At 44.8% G+C, this 27863-nt stretch overlaps 1 protein-coding gene across 3 annotated transcripts in view; it reads right to left on the bottom strand.

The window, feature by feature from the left end:
• Positions 1 to 11154, bottom strand: part of NEDD4L (neural precursor cell expressed, developmentally down-regulated 4-like, E3 ubiquitin protein ligase) — a 101635-nt gene extending 90481 nt beyond the window's left edge. The window contains exon 1 of one of the 3 annotated variants that reach the window (XM_014939769.1): positions 11086 to 11154. The gene's annotated coding sequence lies outside the window, so the exon portion shown is untranslated. The remainder of the gene's footprint in view (positions 1 to 11085) is intronic. The other 2 variants (XM_014939771.1, XM_014939770.1) reach the window with 2 other exon arrangements.
• Positions 11155 to 27863: the final 16709 nt, after the last annotated feature.

The raw sequence follows: 27863 nt of genomic DNA, 5'->3' as shown, positions 1-27863 counted from the left end.
AGGTTTTGATGAGATTCACCACCACGCTCTCCATCTTGTCAAAACACTCCTCCTGGCCAAGAAGGCATCAGGGAAGACAGCAAAGCATGGCCAGGGGGGTTGGAACTCGATGATCTTTAAGGTCTCTTCCAACCTGAACCATTCTATGAAGGGCAGGGCAAGCATAAGTGATGTCCCCAGTGAAGAGCAGTGACCTGTTCCTGAGCAGGAGGGCAGCCATGCTCAGCTCCAGCATCCCTGCCCACCTGCAGACCAGCATGGAGCCCTCCCCGAGGGCAAGATAAGGGCTGCTTGTGCTCCCCAATACCATGGCTGCAGCCCTGGAGTCTTCAGACAGAAACGGAGAAATAAGTACTTAACAGCACCCTGGTTAAATTTGCATCAAAAAATTCAATTTAGAGGTTAATCCACAATTTATTACCTCCTAGAACACAGAGATAGCCGAATAGATGCTTTTCCTTCTGGCAGGCAGCACTGGCAGTCAGGAAACAACTGCACACCACTATATTTAAGCTCCCTGAGATATTATTTTTAAAATTACTTAAAAAATGGAGCTCACAAGTCAGGGTAGGCTGAGATGCATTTATAGCTTGCTTTTTATGCCCACAAAGAGTGAATGGATTACATGAAACTTTCTAGATAAACTCATCTTGACTGAAATCTACCCTCTGCGAATACTAAACCTGCATTAGGATTTCCAGCAGGGGAAGCAAGGAGGGAAACAACTCACTTCTTTAGCTCACTGACAATGACAAATGCATGTAGAATCCACTGGTTTTTAATGCACATCAGAGGCAGTGACAGCAACAGAAACTATATTGGCCGGCAGCAAAATTAGAAAAAAAAGGACAAAAAAAACTGAACAAAAACCAACCGCCAAGTTATACCTGCTCCAGTTCCTCACAGAGAAGTCAGGGAAAAAAGTGCTAACGCAGTTATTTTTGGAAGTGTCTGCATTTCTCTCCACATTTGCCTACGCTGCAGTGGCTCTACAGCTCTCCACCCCAGCAGCTCCCAACCCCACCATTGCCCAGTCCTGCTCCCCTGTCCCAGCACTCGGCCCCTTGCCATGGGCAGGGTGCTTCGAGACAGAACAGCACCGACACGTGTGGGGACATCACAGACTGTCCTGAACTGACCCTTTGAGGGAAACGCATCCAGAAACACCGAGCCCCATGAACCAGGATCAGCTCATCTTTTCTCCCACAGCAGATGGAGAGGGTCCCCGATGCCCAGCAGTCCTGGTCCTCCTGACCTTCCTATTGCAGCCAGGTGACGCACCGCATCCACGAGCTACCAAGTGACTTTCATCATGTGCTCATTTCCAGCCAAACCGCCTCCCTGGACCAATGTGAAGTCCTGCTCACCCTCCTGTGGGCACACAGATCCACGCCATTGGGGCACAGCAAGCGGGGAACAGGACTGCAGCAGCCGCTACTCAAGTCAGTTTAAGTGACAATAATCCCTGTTCAGTGGTACCAACATTGGCAACACAGTGATAAACAACATGTGTTGCTCATCAGCAATTACTGTTTTCAGCTTATCATCACTGGTGCTGACCACATGTGCACACCTGGCTGCTCCAACCCAACCGCAACACCAAACAGCAACACCCAGCAGCTGTGCAAGGGTGAGGTTTTAGAAGGGCTTCTAGAAATTGCCTTAGTTTGACATGGTCGTGTAGTGTCAGAATCTCCTCACATCTTACATCAATAAAAAATAAACTGTTGTGCTACCAAGACATGCAAAATGTTTTTCTGAGTTCTCTCAGGGCAAAAAGCACTGTTTGCAGCATCTGTATTCCCTATTTCACCAGTCTTAACTTCCATAAAACTCGGAGCACATTCTTAACCACAAATTATGATTTTAGTTATGCATATATTTTTACCAGGTAGGTGAAGATTTGGACAACTCTAAGAGGGCCAAGTAAGCAGCTGTGACAAAAGGTAAAGCTGGAAGAAAAGAGCACTGCCTGGGGCGGGACAAGGGCCCTCACAGCACCTTCCCCACCACTGGGGTTTGCTGTCCCCTCCCAGGGACATCCAGGCCAGCGCTCCGTGAGGGCAGGACCAGCATGGCTCAAACCACTCCCTGGGCTCCCTCACTCCTCCTGCAGCTCCCAGCGCTCCCCTCTGTCTCCAGTAATCCACGAGAAGCTACCAAACCTTGTTGTCACCCAAGAAGACACTCAAACCTCAAAACTGTTTGGTTTTCACTTACATAAACTATTGGTTCAATTGTAATTTATGTAAAAGAAAAAAAAATAAAATAATCATTGTGCTGGCTTTAAATGTGCAAAAACTCCTTGTACTGGACAAATACAGAACAGAAAGATGGTCCATGACCCCAAGAGGGGACAACCCAAGCATGAGAGGAGATCCAACAGGAACAGATGGGTGAATATGAGGAAACAACAAACAGCACCAGATGGGGTGATGGGATACTGCCAAAAAAGGTTGGGCCAGACCATCCTTGAGGTCCCTTCCAACCTGGTGTTTGTGTTTCTGTGACACATCTCAGCACTGGCCCCTTTGGCTATTAGCTAGGCATTCCCAAGCTTCACCGCCAAAACAGGGTTCTGTGATGACCCACACAGCTAAAGTACAGTAAGCAAAATCTTTTTTAAAAAATTAATGGATTACTGAGAGAGCCAGACCTCCCGAAGCGATTGCTGACAGCAGCAAACAACCTCTGCTGCTGAGAGCAGGAGCTTCAAAGAGAGTAGTGTGACAGGGTCAAAGCAGCCAGTTGGAGAAACGTGTCCCTCTGCCACAAACGACCCCATGTGCACCAGCCCAAGCAAGAAGAATGGGCCCTGGAAGTAACAGAGATGTGTGATGGCCAGAGGCAAGGAGGGCTCCAACTCATGGATTTATACTGAAGAGATCTGCAAACTTCACAGCCTGGAGACGCAGCCACAAGCAATATGATACTGAACAGGCTGGATGCTGCTGTGAGCAGAGACATGAGGCAGCGTAGGGCTCAAGTCCCAGGGAGAGATCAAACGGTTTGAGCTGACGGCTGGACATCCACCAGAGATCCAAACATACTGAATCCATAGCTCTGTACGCAAAAAAAAATGAGTTATTTGGCAGCAATACCACTTCCTAGCCATGACCCTAGTCTCGTGGCCTGCTTGCTCCCCTCCTATGAAACTTCATCAGCGCTCTGCTTCTCAGAGCCTCCTCCCCAGCTGAGGGGAGCAGAGGGAAGACTACCTTGGAGAAGGACAGAGTGGGAAACAAAGAGTCAGAGAGCCCTCAGCTGGCCGCTCATGCTTTGGAGCAAAGGCCCAGAAAGGTCAGTTGGCAGGGTCAAGGAGAGCAGCGCCAAAGGAGCGAATCCCCGACCATCCCGCTGCCCAAAAGTACCTATGAGCAGTGTTACTAATTCTCATTAAATAGAGATTGAAAAATAGAGTAAGAGCCATTTGAAATCTCAAGTGCCGGACATCCTTAAATGCATATGCACAACCCCAGGCCTGAAAACTTCAGGCAGAAAGAAGTACTTCACACACAAAGGAAAAACTCCACAGAAGAAAGCTTCTCCACCAAGTCTACAGACAGCTGTTCTAGCATCACCCTTGCAACCATGGGTAAGCAGCTGTACTTCTGGAGTAACATACCACCTACAGCTGCTGTATGTGTTCCACAACTACAAGATGAAAATGCAGTTACAGGCTCACACTGCTGAGCAGAGCAGCAAGGTGTATATTCATTTGTCAGAGGAGAAACAATACAATAATGCTGGGGCGGTTGATTAGTTCTAATGAAGTAGAAATAAATATACAATGTATCCTGGGAGACTGTCAGATACGGACAATCTTTCAATTCTAAGATATGAGATATTACTACATTTAGGAGGAAAAATTAAAATATATAAAAAGTAGAAGCTGTGGATCATTTAAATCCATTCTGCTTAATGATTTAAAGTGATCAGTAGAAGAGGAAGAACAGACACACATTCTGCCTCAAATACTTAATAGCAAAAGGTTTTCCTTAGAAGATTTTGTCCACATGCTCCATTATCTTTTACAGAGATCAGACTGAGGTGAACAGTGGATCCCAGGAGACAGCAGGCTTGTGGGAAAAATGAGGGGCTGAATACAGACAATTCCTTTTTCAAATAATGAGAAATATTTTAAATTTTTGTATCCATACACAGAAAATTTTCTAGTGAGCAATTATCTGATTAAAATTATTTTTCACTGTAACATTATAAAGCTCAGGAATTATTACTAACTCCTCTTACCCATAAACAAGACCACATACTTCGCTAAGCAGTGTTTCTCCATTTACGGCTACTGAAATACATACCCAGTGCCTCCTGAAGAACGTAATATGTATAAATGGATAAAACCCTGCTGATCTTGGTGAAAAACATGAAAGACTAATTTCCACAAAATCGCTGAGGAAATTCTCTGGTGCCCTCTGGCGCCAGCTCCCCAGAGCGACCCGGAGCTGCCGCCTCCGCCACGCTGCTCCACGGGGAGCTTGCTTTCTTCCAGACATCCTCACCATCTCACTGTCAGCTTCTGAACCCTGGGCTTTTTTTATTTTTACTCCTCTGCCTTCCAAAGTACAGCCTGGTTTAGACTTAATGAAGCTCCCAATTGGTTTCTTTCCCTTCCCCCTAACCCTGTAAATAATATATTCATTTCTACTACACTAGAAAAACCTTCATTTTTTCATTGCGAGTTGTCACTTAGAATATATTGCCAGCAAACGTCCCCCCTCCGATGCAATACTGTAACTAACTGCCATGTGCTGAATCGTTCATCATTTAAAGAACAGTAAAGACAGCGGTGATAGGAACTCATCATGGTTTCATCCCAGTGCCTACTAGAGCACTCATTCAAGTCTGCGAGAATAAAAAGTCTTATTTGGTCCTGATTTTGCTGAAGTACCATAACACATCAAGATTTTCTAATGAATTTCAACTCAGATTGTCCAGTGCTCCCTCGAAACCCAGCAAGTGATGGCAAAGGAAAAAATTCCATAGCTACAGCCGGCACAAAGCAGGGGTGGGAACACGCAGACTGCTCTGGGTAAGAGCAAAGGCTCTCTTCAATGGCATTGCTCAAATCTCAGAAAGTGGAACATTTGTACTGCTTTGAATATTCCATTAAACCAGCAGAAAAGTGGTTTTCTAGACTTTTTTTTTTTCCCCCCAAGTAGAAAAAGGAAAAAGAACCACAGTATGAACTCTCTCCTAGTTGAGCAACTGCCATCTGGGCTTTGTTGAATTTGGTCCTTTGAAAGGTTTGGGATGCAGAACTCTTGCTTTGCTCCACTACCAGGAGCTCCCTGAGACAGGATACAGGCAGGACTTTCACACTGGTGTACACGCCACTTTGCACCACTGAAACATTTCTTAAAACATTACTTCTATGAATCTAGCTAATGTAACATTTTACTGGCTACAATTTTTGACTGATGGCTGATGTCAAAATCCATTTCGTTAGACACCCCCCGAAAAAAAAAAATCAATTAAGAATTTGAGTTTTGTCTATTTTTACATACAGAGAATAATTTTAAAGGAAACAGAAAAATGTTTGGTGAATTTTTGAACAACACTCACTTCAATTAATGAGTCTGTGCTGGACAAAGGAGCTAGCAGTAGGAGGAGAACAGGCTGTTTCTAACGCCCAGTCCCAAGGCAGTGCACTCACTAGGGGAGATAGTTCCAGGGGTACAGCTGTCACCAGAAATTTTCCATTAGCTCAAACAGGATGTGCCCTAACTCGAATTGGTCTAGAAACAGTGAGAGTGGACTTAAAGGAATAGCTAAAAGATAAACATCTGCCGTCTTTGTCATCCACAAGGCATATTCACAGTCACATGTGCTCTTCTCCCATTGCCAACACACAGTGACAGAACACACAGGAATTAGGGGATCCAGCCCTGTTTGGAGCAGCCTTGCTCTCCATAGGGGCACACAGGGTGATTTCAGATGCCACCAGGAGCCTGCGTGACCCAGCACCCCAGCACTCCCACTGAGCCACCCCTCCCGGGTACAGGAGAGCAGATTGGAAAAGCTGCCCACGTCGCGGCTGCCGGCTCTGCAGAAGAGAGCAGGTAAAAGCAATAATCCCAAAAGCAACCCCCATAAGCGATCGTCTCAGTTGGGGTGTAGATTTCCCCTAATCACAGAATCATAGAATCATCTAGGTTGGAAGCGACCTTCAAGATCATCTAGTCCAACCATCAACCTAACTCTGACAAAAACCATCACTAAACCATCACCAGCACCATGTCATCCCGTCGTTTGAACGCCTCCAGGGATGGTGCCTCAACCACTTCCCTGGGCAGCCTATTCCAATGCTTAATAGCCCTTTCAGTGTAACAATTTTTCCTAATATCCAACCTGAACCTCTCCTGGCGCAACTTGAGGCCATTTCCTCTAGTCCTGTCGCCTGTGACCTGGGAGAAGAGACCGACCCCCATCTCTCTACACCCTCCTTTCAGGGAGTTGGAGAGAGCGACAAGGTCTCCCCTCAGCCTCTTCTTCTCCAGACTGAACAACCCCAGCTCCCTCAGCTGCTCCTCATAAGACTTATTCTCCAGACCCCTCACCAGCTCCGTTGCCCTTCTCTGGACCTGCTCCAGCACCTCAATGTCTTTCTTGTGGGAAGGGGCCCAAAACTGGACACAGTACTCGAGGTGGGGCCTAATGAGAAACACCCGCAATTTTAACTGGAAAGCACTTTACCTTTTTCAACTTCCAGCCAGCCACAATTCCCACTTCATGATTTAGAAGGCAAAAGCAGCAACTAAGAAATTCCATCAGATATATCCGTCTACAGTATAGACACAATCCCTTTGTTCTTTCCAAAACCATTAGTTTAAATAAGAAGATCCCCACCGTAGGGTCTTATTTCACACAACCAATAATAACCAGAAGACATTTTCTTCTCATTTATACATATGCATTCACCTTTACTCCTTGTGAGTGCATTGGTGTGCATATGCAGAAACTATATTCATAAGAAGCGTCCCCCCACTGGGCCAAACACCCCAATGGCCACCCCACTGCTACCTTCACAAGTGCCACATTTTGCTTACTTATATTTTTTAAAAGTGGAAAACCAAAACCAATGAAAACCCCTATTCCACACAGGACATACCTTTGGGGAAAGACACAAACTCGTGCACTGAGGCAGAGCCTGCTCAGCAAAGTCACTAGAGAAGTCCTTCTACTTAGATTTCAGTAATATGTGAAGAGATTCAGGAGAGGAAATGTCCTTTTATATTCCAAGGTTCTCTAGGCAGTGACTGCATTCGTGTGCAGTGACTTGCACTGGGCAGCCTCAGCTAGCGTGACACTCATAGCATCATTCCAAATATATGAGTAAAAACAAAACAGTAATAAATAATAATATTTTTTCAGTATGTTGCCCAACTAAGATTAATTACATCATAATTTGCATTACCTAATTACATACAAGAATACAAATACTAGCTGAATATATTAAGACATTACATTTAAAAAGTTGAGAGGCAATTAAAAGGAAATAAATGTAAAATAATACTGTATATGGTGCCAATGCGCTAGGCAGCAACGAGACTGCAATATGCCTTTCAGAGTTAAGCATGCAAAGCAAGTACTAAATCCCCAAAGCTCCAGCCTGCAGCATCTATTAGCCATCAGTACCGATCAAAGGCGTGTGACTGTACAGGGCAGAGCATCAAACAGGTTATAAACCCCACCGACACCCAAACCCACCAGCCCCTTACACCCACCTCAGCTGAAACTGTGCAGATGGACCTCATCCCGTTTAACCATCTTCTCGGTTGCTCAGAGCTTGTATTTCATTCTATATTCTAGTATACTTTGTGTCCTGTAATCATAATTCTATGCATTTCTGAACTTGTATATCATTAGTTCCTATTGAAATGATTTCAGAGGCCAAAAGGAACTTCAAAAAAGCAAAATCAAAAGCGCTGAGTTTTCTTTATAGTTGCAGTCTTCAGAAGGAAAATGCTGGTTTCTCTCACGCTCTACACTGGCAAGAGACCTTCCCTGGGTCTAACCAGGCAAGAAAAGGCTTTGAGACTCGGCAAGCCTACAGGCAGTGCTGAATAACGGTGAAATTGATTACAAGCAGTAGGGAAAACCCACTGCGAAGCAAAACACAGTGTGTGCCTTGTAGTTAATCTTTCACCGTTACACGGTCACTTGCTATGCAGCCCAGCACCCAGCCCGGCGTGACTCCACCACCCAGGGGCTCGCCAGCTGCCGGGGCCACAGCTCTGCAATTCTAACCTGTTTCCAAATGATTTTAGATTAACTCATTCTAAAGCGTGTAACTATCTAAAATATTTAGCAGTCGCTTGACCTTCTTTCTCTCAAAAAGGACACTACAGAGACCAGGAATTTGTCCTCAACACTTCATTTAATTTCTGAAAAGAGACCCCCCCAAAAACCATAGTTGATTGCAATCCAGAAGTGCCGGTTTGGAATGACGTGCAGAAATCCTCATGTTTTGTGGTGTGCAGGATACTCCGAGTGCGTGAGAATCCTTGGGCCGTGCTGTTATGGTTTTGGGTGCCGACGACTTCTTTTCTCTTTGCTATGATACCGGCAAACACCCAGTGCAGCCCTGTCCTTTTTAAAGGACAAGGATTAATTTTCCTTATCCTTCTGCTTAGGTCAAACATTAGATGTTCTTCCTCTGTCGCCCCAAATCAGAATTTAGTCACCCACTCCATACTGATCCTCAGCAGAGCTGCTCACGGGCAGTCCTTCCCCAACACTATGTCAGACTCACACTCGACAGCTTTGTGAGACTGACACTACCTGTAGGAACTGAACTCACGCTGGAGGTTCAGGCAGCACGAAATGTTAGTCACTCAGCAAGGCTTGCAAGGCTCCCAAAACAAACGGAATAATTCAATTGGAACTTTAGCCAAAAAAGAAAACTTTCTGAAAGCTCGCCAACACAGCAATTAAAGCATTTCACTAAGTTTATAATATATGATGCTGTGAGTCTCAACTTTTACTAAAGAGCTGTTTAAAACAAAGTTAAAAACACAAGTCGGGGATATGCTTTTAACTCTCTGGTTATACAGAAATCCTACTGACTTGAAACCAATTTACTGAAATATTTAAGGGCCACATCAATAGACCTCAGTTCAAATGTCACTTACCTTTTATCTTTCAAAATGCATAAAGTTGTAAAACTATTTTTATAATTTATCAATTCCGAAGCAAATTTCAGGAGTTCTTTTGAACATGACATCTTAAACATATTTATATATTACATCTTAAACATATGAGAAGTATGGCCAAAGGAGATACTCCAATGCAGGGATTCAGCTGTAAAGCTTCCGGTGTATCCTTTAATGCATCAAATGAGCACTAAAAAGATTCTCACTTGCCTCAGATTACTTCTGTGAAGTTGCCACACACTTACTAAAAGTTCCTCTTAAATGAGCAGATTCAGTATTCCAACCACTAGCTTTGCTTTTTTCAAAAGAAGTGGTAAAACTTAAAGCTCTGGAAGTACTGCAGAAACAAAATCCAGCCAATTAAATGCATCAAGTAATCAAAGAAATCTATAATCGTGTGAAAAGGCCAAATTAAACAAGATCTAGAGAAAGCCAAGTTAGCAGATAAACATGGTAAATCTAAGATTAGTATTTGCAATAGGAATCTTGTTTTCTGTGCCTTAGCCCCAGGTCTTCTCTAGAATTTGTCCCTTCTCTCTCTTATTGGTACTGCAGCATCTCAAGCAAGCGGCAGGACCCTTCCAGTGCGGGCCAGTGACACCAGTAACAGTACTGGAGCTCCTCAGGAAGCATTAGGTGTCCCACTACATCCACAGATGAGCTGCTGCTTTTGCTGCTGATGGACAGCATCAAAAGCTGTTCTTGACAACAGCAAATTTTGGGGAAAGAAGAGCAGCTTTGTCTTACCATATACTGCACACAGCTACTGAAGGAGCATTTGTTTCACAAAAAAAACCACATTAAAGTTCATTAAACTTCCAATTGCTGCTTTCGGGTAGATTCAAGCCAGATATGCAAGCTAATGAACAGCTTGTAAGCATCTTTAACGAAATACAGGAAAACCCACAGGGAGGCTCATTTATACATTAAGAAATTAGTCATTTCAATAACAGCTAAATTGGATACCACTAATTTCAAACTGATAAAAAAATTCTAAGTAGATTAGAGCATTTACAGTAAAGGATTTCCTCACACTTAGGCTTGAGGTAACAAGAATGTCAAACCTGAATTAATCTTTGGAAAAAAATGTAATGATTTCCGGTCTGTTGCGGCTTCAGAACCAGCTTCTCCCCAGTAACTGGGGGATTTGATTCGGTAAGTCATTGCACAGCAAGCCCAGACTTGGAGAAAAGCTATTCCTACAGCTGTGACTAACTCTTTCAAAACAAAAGAGTTGAGAACACACAAAGTGACTGCATTTGTATCTTTCCATTAGACCATTTAGAACCATTCTTTTCATTTGACAATTGTTATTTTGGCCAAAGACCAGTGCAAACCATGCTCTTTGCCCCATCTCTTGATACACAGACGAATAGGGAAGCAACCATATGAACTGCCTTATGCACTCCAAAAACCTTCTCTTTTCCCTCCCACGTCCCCAGTTTGAAACTCAAAGTGGTTTAAGGCTCAAGTGGGATGAAAATACGGGCTTGCCCTGGCCTAACAGGAGAGCACCGAGCCAGCAGAGTCCTCTCAGGACACCTTTTCCACACCAACACGTCCTGGTGCCTTCTCCTGGCACAGGCCAAGCAGGAGAAAATGCTTTCATTGCCTTTCTCTCGCTGATCCTTATGGGTTCTCTCCAACTTGAAGTATTCTAGATTCCAAGGTGCCACCCTTAGGAACCACAACAGTGGCACCTGGATGTGTCTGAGACCACAGCTAACCAGAGCCTGGCTACCGAGTCAGGCTGCTGTGAGCGATGGCTCTCGCCAGCACTGCCCCTAACTTGCATGGGCTGTAATCGAGTAACAGGACCTCTCGTCACATTAATGAACAAACAATTATACAGCATCTCTGCTCTGCTAAGTGCATTCTGTTTAAAGCCATACAACGCTCAATGCAGAACACCCACCTGGCTCCGAAGATGTCTTTTTTCGCCAGATCAATGCCAGAAACCACCTTTACCCTGAGGATACGAGACTCCTCCTGTTAACAGAAAAAAGAAACGGGTTTAATGTTTATTCTGCAATTCATTTTGAAGATCAGCTGTTGGCAAGAGGTTAACCTGCGGGTGAACTCCCAGCCTTTAGAGGGTGGGAGTTTCTCCTGGGTGGGATTTTGAAAAGAAAAATCTCTTGGGAGGAGATATATGCTTTATCTGCTGAAGAATATCCTGAATCCAAACATGAAAAGCATTCAACTCCAATGAGAGCTGCTAAAGAGTTACATAAAAGCACAATAATGGTAGATAATAGCAATAATGTAATGGTAATAATAATTTAACAATAATAGTAATAAAAGGAGATGACAATTTGCTGAACAGGGCCGTTTGAAATCCTCAAGGATCCATACTCCCCCAAAATTCATTCTGCTTCATCTCTAAAGCTGTCTCTTCAAACACAAGGGAAAATATAACATTTCTGTCCAATAATGCCAATGCCTCTTGATCAGAGAAACGTGTGCAGTTTAAAAAAAGGGGTGCAAGATTAAAAATAAATCCTTAAAATTACATTTTCTGTCTCACCATCTGGGTATATACAGAGCTCAAAACCAACTTCCAGTGACACATGGCAATTCCCAAGGATGCCTATCACTAGGGCATCAACCCGACGCTCAGTTTATCACTTCACTGTGTTAAGCTCCTGAGGAACATCAGTAGAAAAGGGATTTTTCAGTTTATTTTTTTTCACCTTGTATGACCAGTTAATTTTTGCTGCACAAAGAGGCCACCCAAATGAAATCTGGAAAGGATCCTACAGAAACAGGTTCTGCAGTCACCTGTATCACGGATACCTGTTTCTGCCCTGATAAGCCTCCCAGACCTGCAAGATACAAGATTCAGTTACAGTAATTTGAGACTCCGTTCCTTGAAGCTTGCTCAGAAAACAATAGCATTTTCCCCCAGGTTTATCCTGGCATGGCCGTACTACACCTACTCTATTTGCTTTCGATAGCGAAGAGCCAGGCACAGATTTGTTAGCTGCAGCTGAGATTTTTGAGATTATTAAGAAGGTCAGAAACTCCCCAGAAGCAAAGCCATACCTGTCTGGTCTAATGCCATTCCTCTGGAAGGAGTCACAAACAGATGACTTCAGAGAAAGAAAAACAAAGGTCTCATTGAACCTGTCTGCAGGGCGAGTTCCATCCTGACACTCGTCCTGCCGTAGGAGCTGCTGCATCCAAACCAGAGTGTGAGGATTTAAATCCTTTCTGAAAATGTGTTTGTTGGTATTCTTTCCAGCAGCCCTTCACACTGTCCCAAGGAGTTTCTAATTACAAAAGCAGGATTCCTTCCCAGAAGGGCCTGAAGCTTACGGGACAGGTGAACAAACACTATGGGAGATTTCAATGGTGCTATGGTAGTGGATACTGAATTTTTTGGTATGTTAACCTTTTTCAGGCTGTTAATGTCAATACAACGTGCTTGGTCGATCAAGAAAATTCCGTCGTTAAGAGAAGACAGCACAGAAAAAACCCATCAGAAATGGGTCAGACTATTCTGACCTTACTGAAGGAGAACCGGAGGACAAGAAGCTGTAATACTAAGGAAAGAGGGATGAGAAGAGGGATTTCTGACAGTCACTGCATTATAAAAGCTACTCAGATTTCCTCCTACAAAGTCCAACATCAACTTTGCTAAAGTGGCACCTTATTTGTACATTAAAATCATTTCTGTGTATTAACTGAATTAAAAAAAGCATATTAAAAAAAAAATAATTACAGAGCAGGATGAAGCCCAGCTACAGAGGATCCCTAATTCATGCTCTGCAAGACACACTGCCTACTGTAGGAGAAGATCAAGTACAAGACCATCAAAAGAACCTGAAGGTACACAAGTCCTTGGGACCTGATGGGTCCTGAGGGAGCTGGCGGATGAAGTTGCTAACCTACTTTCCATCCTACTGGAGAAGTTGTGGCAGTCTGGTGAAGTTCTCACTGACTGGAAAAGAGGAATCGTAACACCCATTTTCAAAAAGGGAACAAAGGAAGACCTGGGGAACTAGAGGCTGGTCAGCCTCACTGCTGTGCCCGGCAGGATCGTGGAGCAGTTCCTCCTGGAACCGCTGCTAAGGCACATGGAAAATAAGGAAGTGACTGGTGACAGCCAGCATGGCTTCACCAAGGACAAGTCCACCTTCCTCCGGGTTCTGGCCAGTTTTACAACCAGAACAAGTCTCAGAATTTTAAAAAAGTCGTGTTGTTCAGAGCACTTGGATGACAGACATCCCGCTCGGCTGCTCTGGGAAGGCAGAGGTGCGCAGCAGGGAGGCGGCCGCTGGCTGGCTGTTAAGCAGTAAAACCCTAATGTTTATGAAGCCTGGCTTGTCAAAGCCATTTACGCCCCGCTAACCTCACCCCACCTCACCCACGGCAGCAGGGTGCCATAAACCCCTGGGTTAGGCATTAATGGCCAGCTCCTCCGCTCACCCCCTCCATACCCACTCCTGCTTTGTCCAATCATTAACGTGCAGCTTATGTATTCTTGCCTCCCCGAAAAATGTCAGAGGTTACATAGTTCTCTTCTTTGCTGAAGGATAACCTTTACACACATTCTGTTTTCTCATCTGCAATTCACACTGCCGTTGCAGAAGACATGGCCGACCCAGGTGGAACCCAGCTATGAAACCCAAAGCCAATCATGCAGCAAGGACCAGATTTCACTGACAATAAACAGACCCCAATTCACCTCAGAAACAGATGTGTTTACTTTTGTGTGTATATTTATGTGCATGATTCACATTTTTTTGTTCATTTCTAAATGACCGACATGTTTACTTTCTCCAGGTGCTCTGAAGAGCAAAGTAATTTCTAAAACTTAATAAAGCATTTACATAAGGAAAATTTATTAAAAAACCTCCTGCCCCTGGATTAACAAAATATCCTGGGGCCGGGAAGTTTAGGGAAGAGCTATGGTAGCGACAGGGGAAGAATGTGGGCAGAACCCAGTGCCCTGAGCTGGTCACTTCCCCGCTGGCGAGGACACAGGGCCACCCCTCCGCTTTGCCCCTCTGAGGGACAGGCCAGGAGAGGTGGGAGAGTCCCCAGCTGCTAAAGCAAAACAGCGGGGCTACAAAAGCCACCACCAGCAAGTATTGGAATACACATCTGTACATTCTAAATACACACATACAAAGAAACCCACAGCAAACCACTGCCCGGTGTAAGAAGGAAAGCTGTAGACACCAGCTTCTACGGGACAGAAAATCCCACGGTACGTTTAGAGTGTGCACTGAAATAACTACTGATATGGGCATAAAATGAGAAACCTGGCTTTGTTAAACCAACAGAGAGGTGTGAGAGGCACAACGCTTGGATCAACGCAAGCCAGATGCCGTGCAGACCAGAGAAGATTAAACATTCAACATGTTCTTCCACGACTACCCTATTAAAGGTGCATAAACCCACCCGTGAGCCAAGTCCCTCAAGATGGACAAAGTCCCTTGCATGTTTCCCGAGTCGCGCAACACCCCAGCCAGCCTTCCTCGTGCCTGCGTGGGGGACCCCGAGCAGTGGGAGCACACCCAGACACCCCACCGCCCGTGGTCACCAAATCCCCACTCACCCCGGGCTGAGCCCCCCGGTCCTGAGCCGGCACGTCCCTGGGAGCGCCGCGAGGCACCGGCACCGCCGGCCACTGCGCAGGCTTGGCTCAGGGAGGCAATCAATGTCCCTCACCAAGGCAACCGGGGGAAAGGACAGCAATCTAGGGTTTCACCTGGAGAAAGCTTAACCTGAACCGTGGCGGGGGAGTGTTGGGTTGGTTTTTGTTTTGGAGTTTGTGGGGTTTTTTTTCCTTCTCCCTGTGTAGAGACATTTTTGATTCCAAACCAAGATAGGCGTCGGCGAGGTAAATTTCCACTGACTGGAAGGAGGGAAACCAGATCACGCTGGAAAGTTACCTGCACGCAGGGACTCTGTGAACCCGGTTTCATCCACTGAGCACCTCATCTCCGGTTTATTGTACCCGAAAGTTTGCAAAACACAACAAAACAGAAAAGACAACAGATCTTTAACTCAACGTTTTGGTTGCAAAACACATCAGGGTGGAAAAGACAACAAAACTTTAACCCAATGTTTTAACTGTGGGAACCTCTGTTATCCTGAAAGAAAAAACACACACAGAGCCCCTGCTGTGCCGGATGTAATAAAAACATACAGTCACCAAGACAAAACACTCTTTAATTCTCCCCCTTATTGCGAAAAATCAACTACCATTCCCAGCTTCAAAACAAACCAGAATATTTGACACCTTCTTAAAAAAAAATAGGGCAGAAGTGTTGTCTATGCCAGCCTAACAATGGTAGGCAACCCTACACCGTTTAGCAACGGAGAGGAGAGAAGACAAGTGAGATCACAGAAGAGTCCTGCCGATTCCTACTTTGATTTGTTGGTGGATTCATAGAATCACAGAATTGCCTGGGCTGGAAGGGACCTTTCATCGGGTCCAACCGTTGACTTAACACTGACAAAAATCACCACTAACCCCTATCACTAGGCAGACAGGATTAAAGCAACCCACACTACAGCTGAGTGAAAAACCCGTCCTCTAGGAAAGCCACATCCACGTCTCACACCGAGCGTTGCCAAGTCAGATAATCCTCTCCTCTGACAGACAGGCACCCGCCAACACCAACAAGAGGAGGGCAGCCCAGGGGGGACACCCCACCTGTGCCCCGAGCCAGAAACGCTGTGCTTTCAAGTTAAAGTCTCTGTGGACAGTCAAAGGAAAAACAGCAAAACAACCCAAAAGCGAGCGTGGTTTGGAAGAAAGGCCACGAGCCAAGCAGGGAAGCCAGTCAACATAAACTGTTATCTCCAACAGCACGGGCAGTGGGAGCAGGGAGAAGCTGGCTTTCTTTCTGGAGACCTGGGGAGAAGAGAGGTGCCCAAAGTGAAGAGCACAGCCTCTGTGGACACCACAGCGATTTTCTGACGGCCGCAGCAACAGAATGTGATAAGCCTCAGTATAATTCCTGTGATATCTTAATAATCTTGAAATTTGTCAGTGGCAATTTTGCAAACAGCCTTTGATAAAATCTCAGCTCTGCAATGGAAACAAGAACGGGCACCAAGGGTAGGAACTGCATCTCTGCTCCGCTCTGCAACGCTCGGCGCAGGAAAACAAACACAGAGTAGAGGTGACTGGGTCACAACCACCCACTTCTCTGGCCCAGGCACGGAAATTAAAATGTCATTGCAGGTAAATCACCACGAGCAACCTGGGAGCCCAGCCCACACCTTCCTCCCTCCAAGAGCTGATCGCACTCCCCTTGTGAAGTCTGACACTAGAACAAATGGTGCCTTTTCTTCCCTGCAGAATTCTCAACCCTCCTTGCACGATGCAACATATTTTAAAAAAAACACACATTATTTTGTCTAAATTTTGTTGGGGGAAAAAAAAACACCAGGCAGAATTTCAGAAAGGCATGAGCTCGTCTTAGAGGGACATAGCCCGATGGTGCTCGTGCCTGTGGACGAGCAGGGCAGAGGCAATGAAGGGAGCAAGATAAAAGCCCACCCCCCAGGAGAGCCCAGGAACCCACGTACCTGACAGGGCTGGGAACCCCAGAACTCCCACTCCAATGCTGAAAGCACACTATTAAGAGAGAGGCTCCAGTCACAGTACTGACCTCATGAAAAAATGCTTATGAGTTATTTTTACTGCACATTTTAAAAAAAGCAAGTGTTCCAGGTGAATTGCGACCTATTTTTATAAAAATCAGCCCAAGCCCATGCAGCCAAATATACTCGAGCAATTGTAGCAAGCATGTTGAACCAGGTCACCTGGGCTCTGTAGAAATACCTAAGAGAACACATAAGAACTTTAAATTAATGCACTCGCCATCCTGCACAAGACTTTATTCTCCTTACTTAACATTTAGACCTATTTATATCACTCACTAAAGGAACTTATCTAACAGACACGTCATTTTCTGTGCAACCTGATTCACTGAACTCCCCAGCAGCCTCCTGCAGGCCGTGCACAGATGTTTTCTGGATCCAGCTGTGCCAGTAAAGAAAACAATTCTTATCCAACAGCCTTCTTCCCAGTATTTAACACTGCCAGAGGTTGCCATCTCCCCCTCCAGCTGACAGCAGAGATGGTGACAGTCACAGTAAGTCAGGTTAGTTCATTAGACTCACTCCCTTGGATGGCTGTGAGCTTCTGAGCATAGGCTGGGGGGAGACAGGACCCCCCCAAGGGGCTGTGACCACTCACTCCCTGGTGTCACTTCGCTTAGTCCCATCCGGGGCTCTGACCCAGTGGTTACTTGGATTTCCATCTTCTTGGCTTTTCCAACTCAATAGGCTGACGCTGGTCTAAATACCTCCTCCTCTCATTCGTAGGAGACGAGGGACTACCCCTGAGAAGCTTGCAATACCAACACGTTTCCCATCAAAAGTACAACGATCACTCACATCTGCTTAATTTAGCACCATTTCGTGCAAGCACCTCAAAGAAAGGAAAAAACCCAGTGTAGCATGGGAAAGGAGGGTGTATTTGCTGAATCATTTGTACATGTCACACATTTATGTTGTAGGAAATTCTCTTTCTGAAGGAACCCTCAATCTGCTTTTCCCTGTACAAGCCACGAGAGGTGTATAATCTTTGGCAGGAGCAAAGAAACAGGAAAAGCATTTGGTACATGTTGCTATTAAAAATATTAACAAAGCTTTGATTAGAAGTTACTGGTGCATTCGCAGAAGCCTGTGACCTGAAACTGACTCTCCTGATTGACTTAGTTTTAAAAGGGCAAAAAAAAAAACCCCAACAACACACCCACGCAACCCTGATGGTGCACCAGAGACCAGCTCCAAGATCATCTGCATCCAAACCAAAAATTTACTTCAAGTTTAAATGGAAAATTCATAAAGGAAAATCTGACAGTAACTTACTTTCCTTCCCTTAGAGGATACAGAAACTCAACTGATTCATTAAAACTTCAAGTGTTATTTAAACAAATATGTAACTTTCTGGCATGCAAAAGCAGACCTTTGAGCATGAACTACCATAAAATAAAGGAATAACGTTTTTACGTGTCGGGTGATTGCGTTACACTGGCCCTGACACTGGTAAGAGCTTTGCCAACCCCAGTGAAACAAGGCCAGCTGGTTTAATTTCAGATATTCATTATCCTTGGGTCAATGTCCGGACAGATCTATTACTTCCCAGCACACAGAAAAGAGCAGCACTTCAAAACTTATTAGTCAAAAGAGAAACACAAAAAATCCAATTCCCCAGTGAAGGTCTAACAATTTTGGCCAATAACGAAGAACAGACTGAGTTCCCAATTAAGAGCCTGCAGGAAGAAGCCACAGAAGGATGCAATAGACTTGTTTTCAAAACATCTTTTCTAGCATGACAATTCAGTTTTTACTTTTCACTACGCCAACCTCTGATACAGTTAAATGCTTGTATTTTTTTTAACTAACCATCTTGAAGTGGTGTTTTTGATATGGTGAAATCCACCAGGCCATTAAAATTCAAACTCTTCTGAAGTGAAAGATTTGAATTACACTTAATACAACCCTCTTAATTTTTCTTGTGTTGGGCCCACCCCCTCCTGGCGCGTGGGCTGTTCCTGGGTTATTCCTGCCCAAGCGCAGGACGCACATTTCCCTTTGCTGAACCTCAGGAGATCCCTGCCAGCCCCTTTCTCCAGCCTGTCCGGGCCCCTCCCAACAGCAGAGCAACCCTCTGGTGTACCAACCTCCCCTCCCAGTTTCTACCACCTCCATCTCAAAGTTTGTTGACAAATAGCAAATTAGACAGGGGCACAAAGCTCTTCAAACACAAAGTGTTTTCAGATTTAAATAATAGTACTACTACAAATGACTTGGAAACAGATAAAACCAGAATTCCCCGAAAACCAGCTTCCATTGCGGTTAGGAAGGAAGCAGGCGGGAGAGCAGGTTCAAACCACTGTGGTTAGGAAGCAGGCAGGGAGGAAAACATGGAGCTGAGGTTGCATTTGCAGGCAGTGACCCATGCCAGGCTCCAAGGGGACAGACGTGGGGCTGCCGGGCGAAGGGCACTCCTGCACAGACCAACACTGCTGGGGGAAGGTACCGCTCCCCTGGGCCCACGCTTGGGGATGCTGGGCATCTGCACAAGCTTCCAGCATCCCCCAGAGCAGCGCCAGCCCAAAGCACCTCCTGCTGACTCTGCTGCTAATTGGTTAAACGGCATCTAAATGTTCACAGTATCGTCACATTGCTACTGCTGCCGCCGTTCCGAGGATTACAGCCACACTGACCCTCACCAGAGTGGTGAATTTGGGAACATTTCTTTATTGCAAACCACTGGAGGAAAACCACACAGTAATAGTAAGGTCTGTTTCAGCCTTTGCAAATATCGCTGCCTTTATGCCCAGAAAAAAACCCCAAACCCTCAGCATGATTCTTCTGTAACCGGCTATTAGACATTGGAATGACTGTCTTGGGATGTACCACAGCAACAGAAACTCCCGGAGCACCTCAGGAGGGTTTTAAACAAGGGCAGACAGAGGGAATGCTCCTGATGTCCCACTCGCAGGGCAGGGCTGAGCTGGAGGGGACACCCTGACCAGCTCTGCACAGTCACAAGCCATCAGGTCCTAGGATTAACCAGAACCAGCGTGACTTCATTATACAGACAAAAATCCAAGGAATTACACATACTTCTTTGTTTCCATGTGGTTATCTTGTTTGCTGTGACCAAAATTTGAATTGGACTAGACTTCAGACTTTTATTTGCAAAACAAACCTGACAACAACAAAATAACAGTTCAGAAATGGAAATGTTATTTTACCAGTCAAGAGAGGATCCTTTGTTTGTGTGTTTATGAAGTATGTTACAGATTTGTTAGACGCAGAGGCGGGGTTGGGTTTGGTTTGTAGGGTTTTGTTTGGTGTCGGGTTTTTTGTTTGCTTGTTTTTCATTCAGTGGGTCTGAAGATCATGATCCCGTACTTCAACAGCTTATAAGTAGTTTTTCACAGCAGAGAGGCAGTATGAGAAGAGCATCCTTTAGAGATGGATTTTCCACCCTCACAGAGGAAATAAATCCACTTTTTAATGATCAGTTGTTCCTTTTCTAGAAAAGGAGAAAGATGCTCAGTGGAATAAAACTTGAGCTCCGCTACATTTCTGTTTCTATGTTTACATTTCTACGTTTTTGCATAAAACAAAACTCTTGTTTTCCAAAGATTTTGTAGAGACGCACAAGTGAAATACTGCAGAGAGAATACATAAGCTTCACTAATGCCACGCAGAGTTTGCATCAGGAGGAGGGAAAAACCCCTTGGAAACTGAACAAAATTTGAGAAAGAGCAAAATGTAAAGAAAGTTCCAAGGGTTTTGTTTTTTTAAATAGTTTGATTTTTCTCTTCTGTTTCAAACTAAAGATCAAGTATGCTTGAAACAGCAGTAATTACACCTTCCAATCATAAAGTATTAATCCTGGATTATTATAGTTACTGTAATTCATCACATGCATTCAGCAGGGGTAGCTTCAAGGATATTACGAGAATAGCACCATAGAAGATTACTGCTTAACTACCAGCCTAGTAAATTGTTAGCTATAATGTGATGTATTCCTATTCATCCTGGTTTGAGCAGTGAAGGAAAAATAAGCAGAGACGTTAAAAAGCAATATGAAGTGCTAACAAACCCAGAAGAGGTATCTGAAAGCAATTTTAGAAAGATTAGTGAACATTCCTGGCACTGAACCTTAATCTATAATTTCAGTGCTCAGTGCATTAATTTACTACAAAAAGACCTTATTTGAAGCTTGGTTCATAGAAGCCTGTAAAAGTACAAAGGATGAAATATAGGCTATAATCCCAGAATTTATCAGGAGCTGGATTCAGGCATTCTGGAGAGCTTCACCAAAAGTCTATGCAATATTGTCCAGATTTACCTGGCTAAACAAGAACACTGTGCTAAATCAGGTGAATGCAAAGAATCTCTCATTATCACTCTACAGCTCCCTGAAAAGAGGGTGTAGCCAGGTGGGGTTGATCTCTTCTCCCAAGGAACATGCCATGGGACAAGAGGAAACAGCCTCAAGTTGCGCCAGGGGAGGTTTAGGAAGGATACTGGGAAAAATTCCTTCACGAAAAGAGTCATTAAGCTTTGGAAGAGGCTGCCCAGGGTAGTGGTAGAGTCATCATCCCTGGAGGTATTTAAAAGCCAGGCAGATGTGGTGCTGAGGGACATGGGTTAGGGGTGGGGTTGGCAGGGTTGGGTTAATGGTTGGCCTCTATGATCTGGAAGGTCCCTTCCAACCCAGGCAATTCTATGATTAGGTGAAAAATACAGGCAGAATTCCCATCAGACATCAGGCTTTTGGTGTCTCTGAAGATCTGGGGTCTGTCTTTGGCCTCTGGCCCTGTATCTCCTCCATGTTTCACACCGTCTGCTGCTTTGTCCCCTGGCAGACCCCCAGCCCTGCACCTCTCCTGCATCTCACTGCATCCCTAGGGATGCAAACTTTTCAGTAGTTGTTACTTTTTTAAGTCTTGTAATAGCTCAACTGTGGTAAACCTTTCTGCTTAGAGCAGAAATCAGGAATGTCAGTTTTCAGAGAAAGGCTCCATTTTCTGACACAATTTGTTTTCTTGCATGAATCATCCTATTATCCAACCAGAAATGAAATTAGATCTTCCAGCTCTCAACCAGAGTTAATAATTAATGTTACTGTACGAGTTTCCAGTCTTCCCTGGTGAAGAAGCCCTGTCAAAGACATCAACATTTCAATGAGGGCTGCAGTCAGTCAGCCCAGCAGCTCGCACCTTTGGCCTTTCTTCATCTTGAGCGAGTTTCTTTTTTTTTTTAAAAAAAACCCATCATGTCATCCCTCCAGCTGCACCTCTTTTCCCATAAGGCACACCCAATCATCAGCTCAGCTCCCCAGGGATTTCTAAGTGTGGGGAATGAATTGCTCCCATCCCAGCCTCTGACTGGATTAGAGGGAGAAAATCCCACCCCTCAAACCAGTGCCCAGCCAAGATGATGGAGAGGGGATCTGCTCCCACCATCGATGTCTAGCACTCAGGCTCCATGTGCTGGTCCTGCTCCCGCTGTTCCCAACACACCCACGCTGCCTTCCACTCCTTTCCCTCCTCTTCTTTCCTACTCACTTTAAAAATGCAGCAGCCCTTTGAATTTTTTTTATATTTTTTTTTTCTCCTCGCAAAGAATATTTGTCACTTAAATGTCTACTCTAAAGGCTAGCGGGCTCTTACAGTTGAAAACTACAGTGTCTCATAAAAGACTAATAAATCCGTGCAGTTTCCAACTCGGGCTCAGACTGATTAGGTTTGGGAAGTTGTGTTGGGCTCACACAGACCCTCTTGGCTGGAAGGGCAGCAAATCCCAACAATGGAGTCCAACCCTTCCCTTCTCCAGCGTGTCCCTGACCTACAAGGATATGGTATCAACAGCCAAAGACATGGACAAAAGTTAAGGTATTGTGAAAAATAGCTGTACCTTAAAAGAAATAATTAACAAGAACATGACCAATATAGGAGACTAAAGCAATTGAGCTACAAAAGTTATTTCCTACGCATATGTGCATTTTAGATGCTTTTCAGGAAGAAGAAAAGTAGTTACTATCTTTCTTCTTAATTAGAAGCCATACAATCACTGCTCAAAAAAGGCCAAAGGCACACCTGAGTTAATATACACAGTCAACATAATCCATTACAGTCAGTTTATCACCAGCAAATCAACAGGACTGGGCAAAAACCACAGTACTTCTGCTTGGATGAAAAATACTTGTTAAACCCTTGAAAACGGTTTACTGTGGTTTTTAAAAATGAAATTACATAACTGCAGAGCTGTGTCAGCATTCGTTTGTCCATAACATCTTTAGTGTGGGTTCACAGTGTTATTTTCAGCGTGCAGCACAGTGAGCAATGCCCTCGGTCCAGAGGCAACCAGAACGCACTGGCAGCTGCATCTGTACCATGGAAATACTGGGAATACCCAAGGAATATTTTTTCTTCCTTTAATAAAATATACTCTTCTTTTACATATTGTAAAAAAGACCCATATTAAAAAAAAAAAAAAAAAAAAAAAAAAAAAGAAGAGAAAGCATACAGCAACACCAAGAACTTTTTTGTTTTACGTAAATAATATCTGCACACATACTGAGGGTGGAAGGCTTGGGGTTCTTCTGGTCTTGGGAGGTTTGGTGTGGTGTTTGCTTTGGGTTTGGTTTTATTTTTTTTAATTGTATTAATTGCTCATAAGAAACTCCTTAAGAATTTGTGCAGTCCTATAAATAAATGCCTTGCTGCTGGATGAAGCTGAGAGGTTAGCTCAGTCACTTGTTCCCAAAATGGTACTTGACACTGACTAGACTAAGAAACACTCATTAAAATATTCAACGTTCATTATCCAAAACAAAGGGTGGACTTTGTGTGCTGCCAGGCATTCTGGATGCAAAATGTGGCCGAACAAAAGCCACATTCAGAATCAATGTATTGCAGAAGATCTGCAATAAGGTCAGTCATTCATCATCTCAGAGCAGGACCTGGTCCCAGAGAAGCGCAGATGCGTGTTCTTGGAAGAAACAGAAAAAGAAGGAAGCAGAGGGCAGAGCAATTCAAAATCCCTTCGCCAAGCTACAAGGCAACCCAACAGCTTCTACCTCACCTTCTGTGGTGTCAGCAAAGCCATACAGGGTCAAGAACGGGCAGGTAGAAGCAATCATTTCTTCCCCACTGCTGCTTGCACTCCTAAAATTACCCAACCTGTATAAAATTTCTAAGATTTGGAGTTTCGTATTAGTTACTCTAGCTGTGTCTAACTGGGCAGCCTGTGATAACAAATACAAGCCATTTTCTTAACCATTAACATCTTCACTCATCATTTTAGACATAAGAGTTTTAATCTTGAGTCTAGTCCGGAAGCACAAGATACCTCTCCCAGAAGAGCAGGAGCTGGCCAGCGGGGCAGGATGGGAAGTAATGCACAGAGCTGTTTGGGAAGGGTAATTTCTACCATCTACCACCATCAAGGCTTTTACTTCTAGAGAGCTCAGTCAGGAACATTGAGAATCAAGGACGGGATTATTTATTTTTTTTTTTCCTCAAGACAACAAATGAATATTACGGTGAATGAAGTACAGCAGTGAAAAGCTCTTGGGAGAATACAAATTAACAGATGGAGTCTGAAAACAAAGTCAGTTTCCTCCAGGCAGGTTGAAATGAAGTTATGGCCCCTTTCAGAAATAACAATCTACAGAAAGTCCAATTTTGCTGCTAAGCTATTACTGTGGCCACACAAAGCAAAGGGAGAAAAGCAGGCAGGAGCTGCTGCAGCGATACCGAAAATCCAACTGCACACAGAACTGCCCCCTTTAACAGGCATAGCTTCTGTATACCTTACGAGTTTCAAAACAATACCTAGCCTTAGGCATTTCATATAACACTACTTGGCCTATACACAATTTCATATTGCAGTTCTTTATATCAAATATAGCAAAATCTGCCCAGAGGATCAGGTAACAGCTCTAGAAAACACAACTGCTGGTAAGGAACCTACGACACTACGAAAAGCGCTGAATCGGTTGGCAAAAAGAGTCAGGTGAAGTTGACAGGCACCAGCAGTGCTGGGGGACAAACTCCTGTACCTCTGCTCCCCCCGCCACACTTGTTCAGTCCTAACTAAAAGCAGCTTTAAGTTGTTGCCCAAAGGAACCCCAAAACTCAGGAAACGCAAAAGTTACCCGCAAAACCACACTGCCACAGCCCTAGATGAGAACCAGGGCCACCAGTAAGGGAATAAAGCTGCAGTATGGTCAGAGATGCCATCACGAAGGACCACAACGTAAAAAAATTCCTAAACCAATGCTGAGGCAGTGCAAGTGCATAATGCCAGGGCAAGGCGCTGTGTTTGTCAGGACTTTAGATGGATTGTGTTAAATCACCAAACACTAAGTAAGAAGGAGAGTGGCTGTCCTGAGATTTTATTTGGCAAGCAGAAACTTTGATGCAAAAAGGAAAAAAAAAAAAACAAAACCAAACTTCTCAGAATTGCTGCACAATCCAGGTAACTTCTCCTTCCCAGCTGAACACCACCCAGACAACAAAAATCATCTCAAAAGCAGCAGCAGTCTCACCAGGTCAGAGGATTTAGCGGCGAGATCACGAACAGCACCACTATGTCCAAGTCTGTTAACAACATCTTCTGGGCTCTCCTCTCCTCCCACGTGCCACAGGGAACATCAGTCAGCGCTTAAAACTTACAACCACGTTCTCTTTGCACGCAAGATCTCCCATAAACAACATGTACAACCCACAAGCAATTGCCAAGAAAATTCCGTTAGGGAAAGTGTCTGAACATTTTGTCAAACTTTTGGCTTTTTCCTAAAACCCCCACAAAGCATCACAAAGAAATTTAGCAGAAGTTGTGCTTTGCAGGCAACATTTCTGAAGACAAAATTAACTTTGAGAACAAGATAAGATGCAGCATTTCACCCTGTGTGTTCATTCACAAGAGTCCCATGAATAATCTGCTAAAGGGACACAGAGGGACTGGCGAAGACACATCTCCTAAAATGAAAGCGACTTGAGCTCCCAAGAGATCAAATAGACTTTCAGACCCCTAAACTAATCTGCACAAGTATCAACAGCTTATAAGCAAAAAGGAAGCTTTAACACATCAAAACCAGAAAAGGCAGCTCAGATGCAGTGGACTGGGAGTGACCATACTGTATTTCACTGGATGAAGCCCAGCTGCAGTCACCCCCAGAGAGTGCCTGTCCCCTCCACCACCACAGCAGTCTCAACGCCTTCCCTGCACCTGACCCACCGCTCGGACAGACGGAGAAAGTGTGGCCATCAGGTCTATGTGACAGAAACACAACCCCACACGAGATTCCTTTTCTGCCTGTTCAATTCACCTCCCTGACTGGCTTTGCTGCTCCTGGTCACTGCAACAGGCAGAAGGGAAGGGGTCAAGTGAGATCAATCCACTCAATGTGACCCTGCGCTGCCATCACTTTATCCTCCTGCTGCTGGGTAGGAAGCAGTTGTAGACACAAGGGGAAGAAAATGGTTTGGAAGGTTTGCTAATACAAAACAAGTGCTTTGTGAACGGGTGAGCCTCACTTGTTCAAAAATCTGCAACCCTCAATCCAACGTTGTGGTTGTAGGTGTCTGAGAAAAAAAGCAGTATTTGAATTTAGAGGGTTCTGTGTGGTGTTTTTAATATAGCAGTTTTTTCAGTAATGTTTTTAAGGGCACGCAGTTAAAGCTCTCTACAAGCTAATTCTGTGATTGCAAACAAAGGGAACTGTTGGGCTGCAGCGGTGAGGGCATTACACAGGGGCTGCCCTCCCACCTTGGGGCAAGGAAAACTTTGTTCCAACTATGTTTTGCTGCAATTACACCTTCCCAAATCACTTCCTCAACAATTACTCACAACCAATCAAAAAAAAGGTGGGGTGGTGTAGTTTATAGCCCAACCCCTGTTGGTCTGGGGGGCACGGCCACCTGGTGACAGTGACAGCGGGGCCCGGGGTAGGTGGTCACTCAGAAGAGGCAGTGGTTATGCTGGTAAGCGGTCTCAGGGGTTATTCTGGCAACCGGTCCCAGCCTTTTCCCCCGTGCGGGGAATTTGCTTAAACCCCCATCATCAGGGAACTAGGTGGAAGGAGGAGGTGGCAGCTTTAGCGGAGCCATCTTCTCCAGTGGTGGTCTGCAGGTCCGCGCCAGCGATTCCTGACCCAAAGAACCAGCCTGCACCCAAGACTACCCGGTACCTGCTGAACCCAGGCTTGCTTCCCAGCACGGGCTGCGGGGATAACGGGAGCAGTCCCAGCCCTGGGCAGGGAAAAATACAGCAGCTTGTGTGGCACAAACCACAGCCTATTTCACCAAGGGAGGCTTTGCTACCAGGGGAAACCTGAAAATGACTAGCCTAGAGAGAGAGCGAGCGACTGCCAAATAGCAGCTCTGTGAAGCAGGTATCACTCAGAGGTATTTATTCTCTATCCCTAAGCATTTTCATAGCGAGGAAAAAAACTAAACCAAAGCAAAAAGCAAACCTCTGTTATCTAGTCAAGCTGGTGACCTCGGAGCGATGCTGCAGGGAACGGCAGAATGAGCAGGCGGGAGAAAACAGCGCGAGAGGAAAAGTACAAGTTCCTCCCATGTAAGGAGTAACACCGAGGGATGGGAAGATGACTAAAACAGAAAAAAGGCACAGCACAATAGGTACGTTGCCAAAGATGCAAGGCAGAGAGCAAGAAATTAACATTAATCACTAAGCCTTCAGCCTTTTGCAACAACTTTGTCTTGTTTCATTCTGATCATCTCAGAGGAAGCAGCACAGCAGCTTTTCAGCTCAGTAATTTTCCAACCCCAGCAGCAGCACAGCCAGAAGCACCACCGCTGGATTGAGAGTCAGGGGAAACACACGGGAGAATCTCACCAGCATTCCCTCCCGAGTCATTGCTTGAATGAAAAAGGGTCATTTTTGTTTAATATTCTTTAAGAGCGCTGGCCAAGACAGCAGACTGTTTCACTGATGCGCAAAGCCTACTACTTCACTTACTGCTGTTTTCTGAGGGGAACATCTAAACATTTCTGCATCCGTCAGCAGTAAAGTGCCATCTCCTCTCAACATTTTTGGGTCTCAAATACGATTTGGCCGTGCTATTCTTTCCTCATCCAGCCTTCCCTAAAACCTGCAAGC

This window comes from Calidris pugnax, unplaced genomic scaffold (genome assembly GCF_001431845.1).
Source record: "Calidris pugnax isolate Ruff unplaced genomic scaffold, ASM143184v1 scaffold79, whole genome shotgun sequence".
Classification (NCBI taxonomy): domain Eukaryota; kingdom Metazoa; phylum Chordata; class Aves; order Charadriiformes; family Scolopacidae; genus Calidris; species Calidris pugnax.
The sequence above is the reverse complement of the archived record's forward strand: the minus strand, read 5'-3'. Positions and strand labels throughout refer to the sequence as shown.